The sequence below is a fragment of the Lissotriton vulgaris genome, chromosome 1_1, assembly GCF_964263255.1.
Source record: "Lissotriton vulgaris chromosome 1_1, aLisVul1.2, whole genome shotgun sequence".
NCBI lineage: Eukaryota > Metazoa > Chordata > Amphibia > Caudata > Salamandridae > Lissotriton > Lissotriton vulgaris.
In genome coordinates, this window is record NC_141685.1 from 1,125,258,327 (window position 1) to 1,125,270,744 (window position 12,418).

The 12,418-nt window shown below is 45.3% G+C and overlaps 1 long non-coding RNA gene across 1 annotated transcript; it reads left to right on the forward strand.

Moving 5' to 3' along the window:
* Positions 1 to 1,426: 1,426 nt before the first annotated feature.
* LOC147748744 (uncharacterized) lies at positions 1,427 to 2,952 on the forward strand. The gene is made up of 6 exons (XR_015299725.1): positions 1,427 to 1,484; positions 1,578 to 1,656; positions 1,770 to 1,863; positions 1,947 to 2,015; positions 2,106 to 2,190; positions 2,800 to 2,952. It is a non-coding gene; the product is annotated as an uncharacterized LOC147748744 (long non-coding RNA).
* The last annotated feature ends 9,466 nt before the right edge of the window (positions 2,953 to 12,418 follow it).

Below are 12,418 nucleotides of genomic sequence, written 5' to 3' on the forward strand. Positions count from 1 at the left end.
ATCATAACCATCTGAAGTTTGTACAAAAATCCATTTCAACCAATAATCCCATCAAAGGAACAGTTCCCTGTTCTACCTGTATATCCTGTAAAGGTATCATTGCAGGTGAGGAATTAACCTGTAATGGACATACCACCAGAGCGCAGGAAATGTGGAATTGTAAATCCACTAATGTCATCTACTTTATACAGTGCCCATGCCAATTAGGTTACATAGGGGAAACCTCCAGAATGATTCAAACACGCTTGACTGAACATCGTTCTGCTATTAGAACGAAGAAAATGATTGCACCTATGGTGAAACATTTTTCTGATTTGAATCATGGCCCAGATGATGTAAAATGGCGTATATTAGAAAAAATTCAAACCCCAGATTGTAAAGGCGGATCAGCAATAAGAAAGAAAAGGGAGGTGTATTGGATTTTCGTTTTTGACACTTTTCGTCGTGGCCTCAATAGCGAAATTCCATGGGAAAACGCTATATGCTAGTCATTACAAATTTGTAATAACTTTGATTCCACCTGACTCCTATGAATACAGATTGGTTTCTTCTTCCTTAGTCTACCACTTGCTGAACCCCTGTTCGTCTATTCTGACTTCTAACAATGGTCAGACATGGTTTTTCTTTTGTGAGCCTCCTACCTGCTGAACCCCTGTCTGTCTTTCTGGCTGCCTATCTGAACCAGCGTGAAAAATAATGTTTTATTTTTCCTACCTGAACTAGCGTGAAAGATAATATCTTTTCCTAAGCAGCCAGACAATTTTATATCCTATAGCAACAAATGAACTATTTATATCTCTTCGGCCAAGTGCCGGTAGAGTTACAATTGTATCTATGTCTTTGATGTTGTTTACACAAACTGGGCATGCAGTCTTTCCTCCGTGCCGATTACTTATTCGGTAGTCCTTCGTTTATTACTTATTTATAGCGGCAGTCCTTTGACGCTGTCTATTACCCACCAGTGAGGTTAATTTCCAACCCAGGTGAATTCATTTACACCCTAATTGAATCTCAGAGTCCCGGTTCATCTAGTATAAATAACGCGTTATACGCCATTTGCTGCAAACATCTAAAGAAGCCACAGAACCCCGTGCCTCGCTCTTCAGATCGTTAGAGTTCTTAAACAGCGTTTCTCGGTAAGTGTACTTTGACCCTCCGAGTAAAGCTGTAATCTGGGAAAGCAGAGTTATATGCAAAACAATGATTTATCCCTTTGTTTCTTTGGTTTATTCTTTAGCTGCAGCATTGTACTGCTATAAGGAAGATCTTCGTATCAGGAAGGCTTCCCATTCAACTATCCTCCGTGGAAAAACATCTAAACTTCACGAGGTACGTCAAATGCCTCTTTGAGTATGTTAAAGAGTCAGTTTACTCCTAGTAATGTCAGGAGAGATATTCATGACCCTCTTTTCTTTACCTTTTTTATAGATTCCCCGTAAAAACGATTTGATGAACCAGTGCTTATACATTACTAACCAAATCAGGTACTTATTTAAACAAACTCTCCCCTGCGAGTGTGCGTGTCCTTGAAACTTGATCTGAATACTTATACTTTCATTGTGTATTCTTGTCTCCAGGACTTTCACTGGCCTCAACAATACACATTGATCACCAAAAAAGAACATAAAATACGACGTTTTTTTCCTTATCATCCAGGTATTAACTTGGTTATTGATCTTTAGATAGATAAGTTACAACCTTTTCCGACTGCTAAAAAATCTACATAATATTGAGCTAATTGGAAATGATATCGTCTTTTCCTCTTATAGACTGACTGTATATTTAAATACATCCTTCAGATTAAGTCTATATGTCATCTCCCGAACAAGAACACATGATGCGTTCTGGATGATTTTTGATAAGGTACCTTCTTTAACTTCATGTATCATATATTATCTGAAGATGGAAATGAATAAATACCTTAACTACACTATTTCTTTAAATAGAAATTAAAGTACCATTACCGTATACTTGGAGTTATGAACTGCGGCCATACGGGCTTTTCGAAACATTAGGTAAATAATAATTATTAATTTCACCTTTAACCAGGGTTGTAACACGTAACACCTGAATTACAATAAAATAATTGTGGCGTTTTGTTTCAGCTTTTTATTTAGATCTCCTCTTCGTTAAACAAAAGACACGACTTCATTGGTGATTACTCTGCTTCTTGTTACCTTTGTAAACTGTGTAAGTATAGTTTAGATATTGTTTTATCCCTTTGGTGCTTCCGCTAGATGCGTAAACATAGTTTAGATAAAACAAAGTATGCTCAAGTAGTCATCCATGAGAGAAAGTGGTGTAAAATAGGAAAATTACTGAGAGTTACTCTCCCTGTTACCATATCCTCCTGTTCTAGCCCTATTGCACATCATGTGTACCTCTTTATCATTTGTTAGATTTCCCAAACAAGTTAGAATATATTTATGAACTTATGGTACTAATATGCATGAATCAGAATACCATACCTTCTTGTTCTAGCCCTATTACACATTAGGTGTACCTCTTTATCAATGGATTGGGTCGTTAAGTTATCACATGCATCATTTCTTCATGCCCTCTCCATCCTTGCCTCCGAGTCCTGCCTGCCCTGTTGAAATACACCAAGATATGAAAGCCCGTATTCAGGGCAAAGATGAAAAATGTAATCTTAATTGACATAAAGAGAGTGTTGTGCAGTTGTAGGTCAAATATGTTAATAATACATTTTTCGCTTTTATGTTGACTTCTTTATGAATTGATGTAAATTTGGTATTCTGTTCAAATTTGGTCTTTTTCCTTTTTTCCTTTATTATTTAGGACACACGTGGCTACTCCAGAAGAAGGCGCTGGTCGCCGAAACGCGCGTAGAGAATTAATTTGTTGATGCCACCTTTTAAATATGATTCTATACAAAATATTGTTTTAAATTGTGTATTGAATGTCCCTTGTTGAATTTTTTATTATGCTATGAGAAACATCTCCTTTTTAAATTTATTGATTTGAATTTTGTATATTGTTTTTGTGATTCTTTTACTTGGTAAATAATAAAATTCGAATTTAGACCTACTCACACACTTTCTTTTCCCTATGTTCATTTTATTGTAACAGAAATAGTCTGTAGTTTGAGTGCCTTGGTGGTTACTTTTCATGCCGTTGTTCGGACTCCGCCATTTTGATCGGTCGGGTTCAGGTTCAGCAGATAATTGGTTCGGTATGCACCTCCCGGTTGGATTCATCGGATTTTTGGGTTAATTATGCACCTTTCGGTCCTTCCGTCACTTTTCCGGTGGTGTGGGAGAGCTGGGCTCATGCCAGGCCGAGTCGTCTCAGCTGATGGTCTGAACACTGCAGCGCTGTTTATGCTCGTGTGTACAGTTCCGGTTTGGGCTCGTCTCCAGTACTGGTGCTCTCACCAGGGGATTTGATCCTCGGTATTGGTGTTATCAATCAATCCAATCCACGTCGGACAGTGTGGACAGGGTGGTTTGGGATTGGGTCATCATGGGCACTGTTGCGCCGGTTTTGGAGATGAATGTGGGTCCCGGCCAGAAGTCGGGGCATATTCTGGGCGCCGATGCGTTTAAAACAGACGATTCGCTTCTTGTTGCTGAAATCCTCCTGAGGACCCTTGAGCCACCCTAGGAGATGCGGTCACGCTTGGTCGGATGTTAGGACAAAGTCTTCGGAGTCTTGGTTCCAGAATCCTGAAGTCCGTCTCCGGTAGGTTTCCAATCGAGGCTTTAGATGTTGCTGCATGGATGTTTTAAGTTACAGGTTACTGGATTCCTTAGTTCCTGGTTTATGATATTGTAACGGTGCAAGGCGGAGCGCTACCGAGGAATGGTGGTCTCCCATTACTGATCCTGTCATACCTCCTTCCTTACAGACTGACCCCTGGGATACAGGACTGGACGACGTGGAAGAAGAGCACGGCGCCTTTAATTGGGCGTACTCTGAGGAGGAGGTGACCCCTCCTCCTGTTTTTGTCTGCGAGGCCAGATTGGATAAAGAGCAGGAAGTACGGACGGAAGCGTGTGACATCACCCCGGAGGAGGAGCAGGCGAGGAGCGGCGTCGGAGAGCGGTTGGAGAGACGCGGAGAAGTCGGTAAAGAAGGACACCGAAGGAATTCCGAAGAGCAGGCCGAAAGAGACGACCCCCACGGAGAGCCAGGAGGCCAACGACCCTGTGAGCCGCCGTGCCACTCTCCCGGGGGAGGAGCGTGGCTATCCCAGGTACGGGACCGTATGGCGGTGTGGGTGGGAAGACGGCGTGCGTGTAAATAGTGTATAGAAAACCCCGTCTGTGTTTCCTCGTACCCCCCTCCTCTTGTGTTCATTACCCCGCGCTTATCCCTCACTGTCTGTACCCTCCTCACGTCACCGGACACATAGTAATAAGTTTATCACTGGTGACCTTCCCCACTGCACACGGCCCCAAGGTGCAAGCCCCCAAAAGACTGTCGAACTAACGGCTCCCTCTCTGTTGGTCTTCCTTTGCATGGGCTCCGGAACAACGAGACACCCCATTGACCAGACCTTGAGGACAAGACCGGAAGACCACAGACCCCGGAGAAAGAGAACACCACGGTTCAAAGACGGATCCCAGTCAATTTGCTAGGGAGAGACTAACGTTTAGGACCAGGAGAACTTTGCAACCAAACCCTAAACGTCCTATACCAATAAAACCCTCCTTACTCCCAAGACCTGTTGTCCATTCAGTTTCTGATCCTATACCGGGTTTGCCTGTCAGTCCTGTCCCAGAGCCTAATCTCGGTCCTACGGTTAACCCCTCACCCCTACACCCGGTCACAGTGGTGTCAGAAGTGGGATTGTTTCCCTCCGAAGAAGAACCGAACATAGAACAAATTATACAGACTCTAGTCGATGGTCAGCAGAAATTGGAATGGGCGGTCAGCCAACAAATCAGCACAGCAGATGCGGACCGAGCCCTGTTCCGTAGCACTATGACGCAACAGCTGGATAGTTTGCAGAAAGTGGTGCAGACACCGGGAACTGCTGTCTCGGTGGATCGAAGACGGCCGGACCTCATCCAGCCGGAGTCTCCTTACAGAAGTATGTAGTAGGAGAAGACCCGGATGCCTTCCTGGTCAATTTCGAACGGGCTGCAAGGGCGTGCGGGTGGCCAGAGGAAAAATGGCCCTTTTTTCTGGCGCCCTTGCTGACAGGAGAAGCACAGACGGCATACCAGGTCGCAAATCATGCCGGTACCTCCACATATGCTGCCATCAAGGAGGTGATACTAGACCATCTCGGGATGGACCCCGAAGCCTACAGACTAAGGTTTCGGAAGGAGAAGGGGGTCACGGGGGAAAACCCCAAGACACTGTACTTACGCCTGAAAATGGCGGCAGAAAAATGGCTGCGTCCCGAAAACAGGAGCAAAGAGGATGTTATGACGAGTATCATACTCGAACAATTCATGGAAGCTCTACCATATGGAACACAGCGTTGGTTAAGACAGCACCCCGGATTGACCGCAGCTCAGGCTATTGAAATGGCGGCGAATTATACCAGAGCAACTCCTAGACCCGCTCCATGGGAGACCGAAAAATCTTCAAAGACTCTGGTACCGCCCCCTAAAGCGGAAAAAAAGAAACCTCTCTATGAACCTCTCAAACCAAGGCCATACCGTCCGGAAGTTACACCAATGAGGGGACCCCAGTGTTTTGAATGTGGAGAGTGGGGCCATATTGCAAGAATGTGCCCCAGGAAGAAACCAGCAGAGGAACCCATGGAAGTTGGGTACATACCCAAAGCCGTGATGTACTCCGCCGAAATGGGACCTTCATATTATGTAAGGGTACTAGTGAACCAAGCACCCGTAAAGGCGCTTCTCGACTCGGGGTGCAGACAATCTGTCATACGGGAGAAACTGTTGGCACCTTCCCAAATAGGGCGGGAGGGAGTAGTACACATCCGGTGTGTCCATGGGGACGTGAAGACGTATCCCCTTGCACGCATCACGATAAGCCCGATAGGAAGGGAACCATGCTCTGTGAGAGTAGGAGTGGTTGCGTCACTACCCGAGGAATTGATCCTCGGGGTGGATAACCCCCAATTCCTGGCCTTATTTAAACGGGAGTTAGCCAGTCGACCGGTGGAGGCCCTCTTGTCAGTTGAACCCTGGGTCATAGACAAAGGGTTCAAATTCGCACAAGCCAACGATCCGACCCTGTTGAATGCGTGGGAAGCAGCCCACGTGGAGCAAACCACCAACTCTGTTCAGAGATACCCCAGGTTCAAGATCGTAAACGAGTTACTCTATCGAGAAGGGAAAGAGGGAGACCAAGGGCAACTAGTAGTACCAAAAGAGTTCCGTGAACAGATACTGTTCTATGCACATACGCATTTAACCGCGGGACACAGTGGGGCTGAAAAGACCACGCAAAACATACTGAGATTGTTCTTTTGGCCCGGAATCTACAAAGAAACCGAAGCCTACTGCCAACAATGCGAGGTGTGTCAGAGGAGAAACCTGACTAAACCATCAGCGGTACCTCTGCAGCCCTTACCCGTGATAGGTAATCCCTGGGAACGTGTGGGGATGGACCTCATAGGACCCTTGCCCCGCACTACTCGGGGCCACTCTTATGCCCTAGTGATAGTGGACTATGCCACCCGCTTCCCTGAGGCGTTTCCTCTACACACCCCGACCACCAAGAACGTGGCGGAGAAGCTGGTGGAATTGTTTTCAAGAGTCGGATTTCCCCGGGAAATCCTAACAGACCAGGGTACTCCTTTTGTATCACGGATGATGAAGGAGGTTTGCAAGACTCTGGACCTCCAACATATCCGCACTTCCGCTTACCACCCCCAAACGGATGGTTTAGTGGAGCGGTACAATAGGACCCTAAAATCCACTCTTAGGAAACTCCTGAGTGCCGAACATAAAGACTGGGACAAAATGCTCCCATTGGCCTTGTATGTAGTAAGGGCCCAAGTTCAGAGCAGCCTGGGATACTCCCCGTTTGAACTTTTGTATGGCCGGCAACCAAGGTCGCTCCTTGAAATCACTAGAGACGTCTGGGAAAGAGAGGAGGCTCAGGAACAACGATCTCTACTGGACTACACCCAGCAGTTGCGGTCCAGACTAGGCAAATTGCGAGACCTTGCTTATTCAAACCTAAAGACGGCCCAACATCACCAAAAGCGATGTTATGATAAAGGGAAAAAGTGGAGGTCACTTAACAAAGGAGACTGGACACTGGTACTGCTCCCTTCTTCCACGCAAAAATTCAAGAGCGAATGGAAGGGACCATACCAAGTCCTAGAGAAATATGGCAATACGACGTATAAGATACAGCTGTCACCCACACGTAATCAAACGTTCCATATCAATCTCCTAAAACAATGGCTAGGTTCTGTTCCCCAATCATCTAACTTTGTGCTACCCGAAAACACTACTGAGACAACCTTGTGCCACTTGCCTATCAATCCAGAACTCACGGACACGGAGAAACAGGCATTGCTCGAAAGACTCCGCCCTTTTTCTCAGTTATTCTCGGACACCCCTGGGTGCACCCACTTGGCAGAGCATGAGATACATACGGCTAAAGGGTGTTTAGTAAAACAGAGGCCATATCGCATCCCTGCTGCTAAACGGGCAGACGTAAGAAAGGAGGTTGCGAGTATGTTAGAACTGGGGGTTATTAGACCGTCGAAAAGCAACTGGTCGTCGCCCATAGTCATGGTGCCCAAGCCCGATGGGTCCACACGATTTTGCATGGACTTCAGGGCATTAAATGCAGTGTCCACCTTTGATGCGTTCCCTATACCCAGGGTGGACGAACTCATTGAGCAGATAGGAGATGCCAAATTCATAACCACGCTGGATCTGACAAAAGGTTATTGGCAGGTGCCCCTAAGGGAGGAAGACCGTCACAAGACTGCCTTTTCCACCGAGGACGGTCTGTATGAATTCAACGTCCTCCCTTTCGGACTCCACGGGGCTCCTGCCACGTTCCAGCGGCTTATGAACACTGTTTTGGCACCTCATACCGCTTATAGTTCGGTATACCTTGATGACATTGTCATCTTCAGCCAAACGTGGAAAGAACACTTAGGACATCTAGGTAACGTACTGTCCTCTCTAGGAAAGGCCCGTCTCCACGTTAATGCCAAGAAGTCCCGTGCAGCCTTCCCAAAAGTGAAATATCTCGGCTTTATGTTGGGGGATGGGGTAATCGCTCCCCAAGAAGAGAAGATCAAAGCCATAACCGAGACCCCCTTTCCCTCCACGAAACGGGAACTAAGGGCATTCCTGGGCCTCATGGGCTATTATCGAAGGTTCATTCAGAACTTCGCTGACATCGCCTCCCCCTGACCAATTTGTTACAGAAAAATGTCAGAAATGCTCTGCCGCAACCCCCTCCCCTGGATGCCAGGAACGCCTTTCATCACTTGAAAAGAGCCATTACCACCAGCCCTGTGCTTATTCCTCCCGATTTCGGGCGTCCCTTTCTCCTTGCCACTGATGCTTCAGAGACAGGAATCGGGGCTGTCCTATCACAGATTGGGGAGGACAATGTTGAACATCCAGTGCTGTATGTCAGCCGCAAGCTCCACCCTAGGGAAAGGAAGTATCCCACGGTCGAAAAGGAGTGTTTGGCTATTCGCTGGGCCGTGGACAAACTTCGTTATTATCTGGAGGGGAGGGCATTCACATTGTATTCCGACCATGCGCCACTGCAGTGGATGCAGAGGAACAGGACTCAGAATGCGCGGGTTCTTCGGTGGTTCCTCTTTCTTCAGCCCTTTGCCTTTACTGTGGTGCATCGGAAGGGGAAGGACAATGGGAACGCTGACTTTCTGTCTCGCATGCCGGTTCTCCCCGATCGGGAGAAACCAGGGGGGGAGGAATGTAACGGTGCAAGGTGGAGCGCTACCGAGGAATGGTGGTCTCCCATTACTGATCCTGTCATACCTCCTTCCTTACAGACTGACCCCTGGGATACAGGACTGGACGACGTGGAAGAAGAGCACGGCGCCTTTAATTGGGCGTACTCTGAGGAGGAGGTGACCCCTCCTCCTGTTTTTGTCTGCGAGGCCAGATTGGATAAAGAGCAGGAAGTACGGACTGAAGCGTGTGACATCACCCCGGAGGAGGAGCAGGCGAGGAGCGGCGTCGGAGAGCGGTTGGAGAGACGCGGAGAAGTCGGTAAAGAAGGACACCGAAGGAATTCCGAAGAGCAGGCCGAAAGAGACGACCCCCACGGAGAGCCAGGAGGCCAACGACCCTGTGAGCCGCCGTGCCACTCTCCCGGGGGAGGAGCGTGGCTATCCCAGGTACGGGACCGTATGGCGGTGTGGGTGGGAAGACGGCGTGCGTGTAAATAGTGTATAGAAAACCCCGTCTGTGTTTCCTCGTACCCCCCTCCTCTTGTGTTCATTACCCCGCGCTTATCCCTCACTGTCTGTACCCTCCTCACGTCACCGGACACATAGTAATAAGTTTATCACTGGTGACCTTCCCCACTGCACACAGCCCCAAGGTGCAAGCCCCCAAAAGACTGTCGAACTAACGGCTCCCTCTCTGTTGGTCTTCCTTTGCATGGGCTCCGGAACAACGAGACACCCCATTGACCAGACCTTGAGGACAAGACCGGAAGACCACAGACCCCGGAGAAAGAGAACACCACGGTTCAAAGACGGATCCCAGTCAATTTGCTAGGGAGAGACTAACGTTTAGGACCAGGAGAACTTTGCAACCAAACCCTAAACGTCCTATACCAATAAAACCCTCCTTACTCCCAAGACCTGTTGTCCATTCAGTTTCTGATCCTATACCGGGTTTGCCTGTCAGTCCTGTCCCAGAGCCTAATCTCGGTCCTACGGTTAACCCCTCACCCCTACACCCGGTCACAGATATCTTGCAGTGGGGGGATATAGTGCGGGCTGAAACAGGGATATTTAGACAATTTTCGATCCCCAGCCAGCGGGCTGCAACTCGGTCTCAGAGTGGTAAACAGCATGCTGCAATAACTCACCTCTCCGTAGGCCCACTGTCACACATATTTAATTTATTTTATAGCACCTCTCATACCACAGTGGGGTGTCAGAGCACTTTACATCACAAACATACAGAGACAATAAATCATACATCTGTAGATCAGTGAATAGAAAATGTTACATAAGGCAACATAACTTGGTTCAGCGAAGGAGGGCAAACATCAGGGGTGACCTTGCATAGAGGGCCAGGTCGAACACCAACTCATTCTGCTGCTACTTTTAACATTTGGAACTCATATTACCAGCACACTATATAGTATTATTTCTGCAGGTTGTAAGACTTACCAAGAGATATTGAAACCATCACGACTGACATTGATTAGATGCAAATATACCTCATAGGTATCTCACCTTTTCCTATTTGATAGGTCGACAAGCCAGCTCTAATGCCAACATATCTTAGATTTCTCTAGATGGTAAATGGTGTTTGAACAGAACACAAGTAATCCTTCTTCTTTTCCCCACAGCCTGTACGTTTTTCTCCTATACCGTACTAATACCCAGGTTCATAACAACGGTGTACAGCCTGACAGCCCTCAAACACAAGACTTACATGAACAGACAGAAGGAAGAGCAGAGTTTAATAACAACAATACCAGCCCAAAAGTGCAGCAAACAACACAACTTACCAGGAAATGAAATAGCTAAGCAAAAACTAGAGATGCCTGTAAAATTTTGAGGACAATAAATCAACAAAAGTATTTTTCACTTCAGAACATCAACTCTCAACCACTAAGGGAATGTTTCACAATGAAAGAATTCTACAAATTAGGTATGCTGTAATATATACAGACTTCAGGCCCTAACAATTAAAACACTTCACACTCAATTACCACATTTATAGATGTTTTGAAAATACACAAGCAAACACAACCAATCACAAAAAAATGAAACATGCAAACATAAATAATAACCTTTTTTTGAAATGAGAAATCATCCAAACTGGTGCTTAGTGAACAAAATTGTATGGGTAATTAGTTTAAAGCTAAGAAAGAAGAGGATCAGAGAGACATCTGTGACTGTCGTAGGAACTATTATTGATAACAATAAAACTACATACTCAAGAAGTGTGTGTTTGAATGTATGTGTTTGTGTACCTACATAATTCATATTGTTTACTGAGAAATAGATGCCTGGAAAATCATGCGTGTTCCATTGAAATAAATTGAGTGCAATTTTACTATGAAAAGCAAACTTGCATATTTTTCATACACATTATTATACTTTCTCGAAATACTCATTAGCATACCTCATATGTAAAGCATGTTCCTCTATATTATTAAAGAAATGTAATAGCATGATTTTTTAAATCCTAAACCCACACTTTTAACCCTCTTCACCATAAAGTTAAAAAGATTCCTGAAATACTTAAGTCATACCCTTAGGCCCTATACCTTATACTCAATGTGTTAATCTCTATTCCCTTAATCCATTAATCCCAAATTAATCCAAATATAACACCTTATATCCCACAATATTAAACCCTAGCACCTATAACTGTCATAACCCTAACTCCTAACCTTTTCACTCCTTAACATTATACGCAAAACCCTTAAGACTTAAATCTATACCTCAAAATCCTAACTATTAGTCACTAAACATCTAACCCAGTGGTTCCCAAACTTTTCACTCCTGAGGACCCCCATTGAGTCACTATTGGAAGCGGGGGACCCCAAGCAATTTGTATGATCTAAATGTCAAACATTAAAACTGTAATTTGAAAAAATAAACACACACATGTGCACATCAAACAAAGACTAGACTTGAATTACTAAAGATTTGTGTATTTTTATATTAAAAATCTTTGCAAAAATTGAAAAGTCATAATGAGAAGGTTGGAGCTGCATCTCACGACTAACTTTTCATTGTTTGGTTTTATATTGCTGCCCGCGGCTCCTGTTCTGCCCAAGGCTGGACTGGAAACCTAAAGTTGCTCTGGCAAATGTTGTCAGACCTGTCCCTGTACAGTGCACACCAAGTGTAGCAAGTGAACCTGACCACTACAGAGGGAGCTTTAGGGGACTCTCCCCCATGGAAAATACGGGAAAAAATGGTGCATTTTACAACACATTTGACATTATTTATTGATTTGTATTAGCTTTTAAAGCATAGTAAATACTGACCTTACTGTGCACCAGGATACAACAATGTTTTGTCAATCTTCAATGATTGTTAATCTTCAATGATTCCCTCACTACTACCCTCCAACAGTGCTTCTCATTTCTCCGTAGCCCCACTGTCACATGTATTTAATTTATTTCATAGCACCTCTCATACCACTGTAGGGTGTCAGAGCACTTTACATCACAAACATACAGAGACAATGAATCATACATGTGTAGATCAGCGAATAGAAAATGTTACATAAGGCAAAGGGGACTACAAGGTGTATGATTCACATGTCAT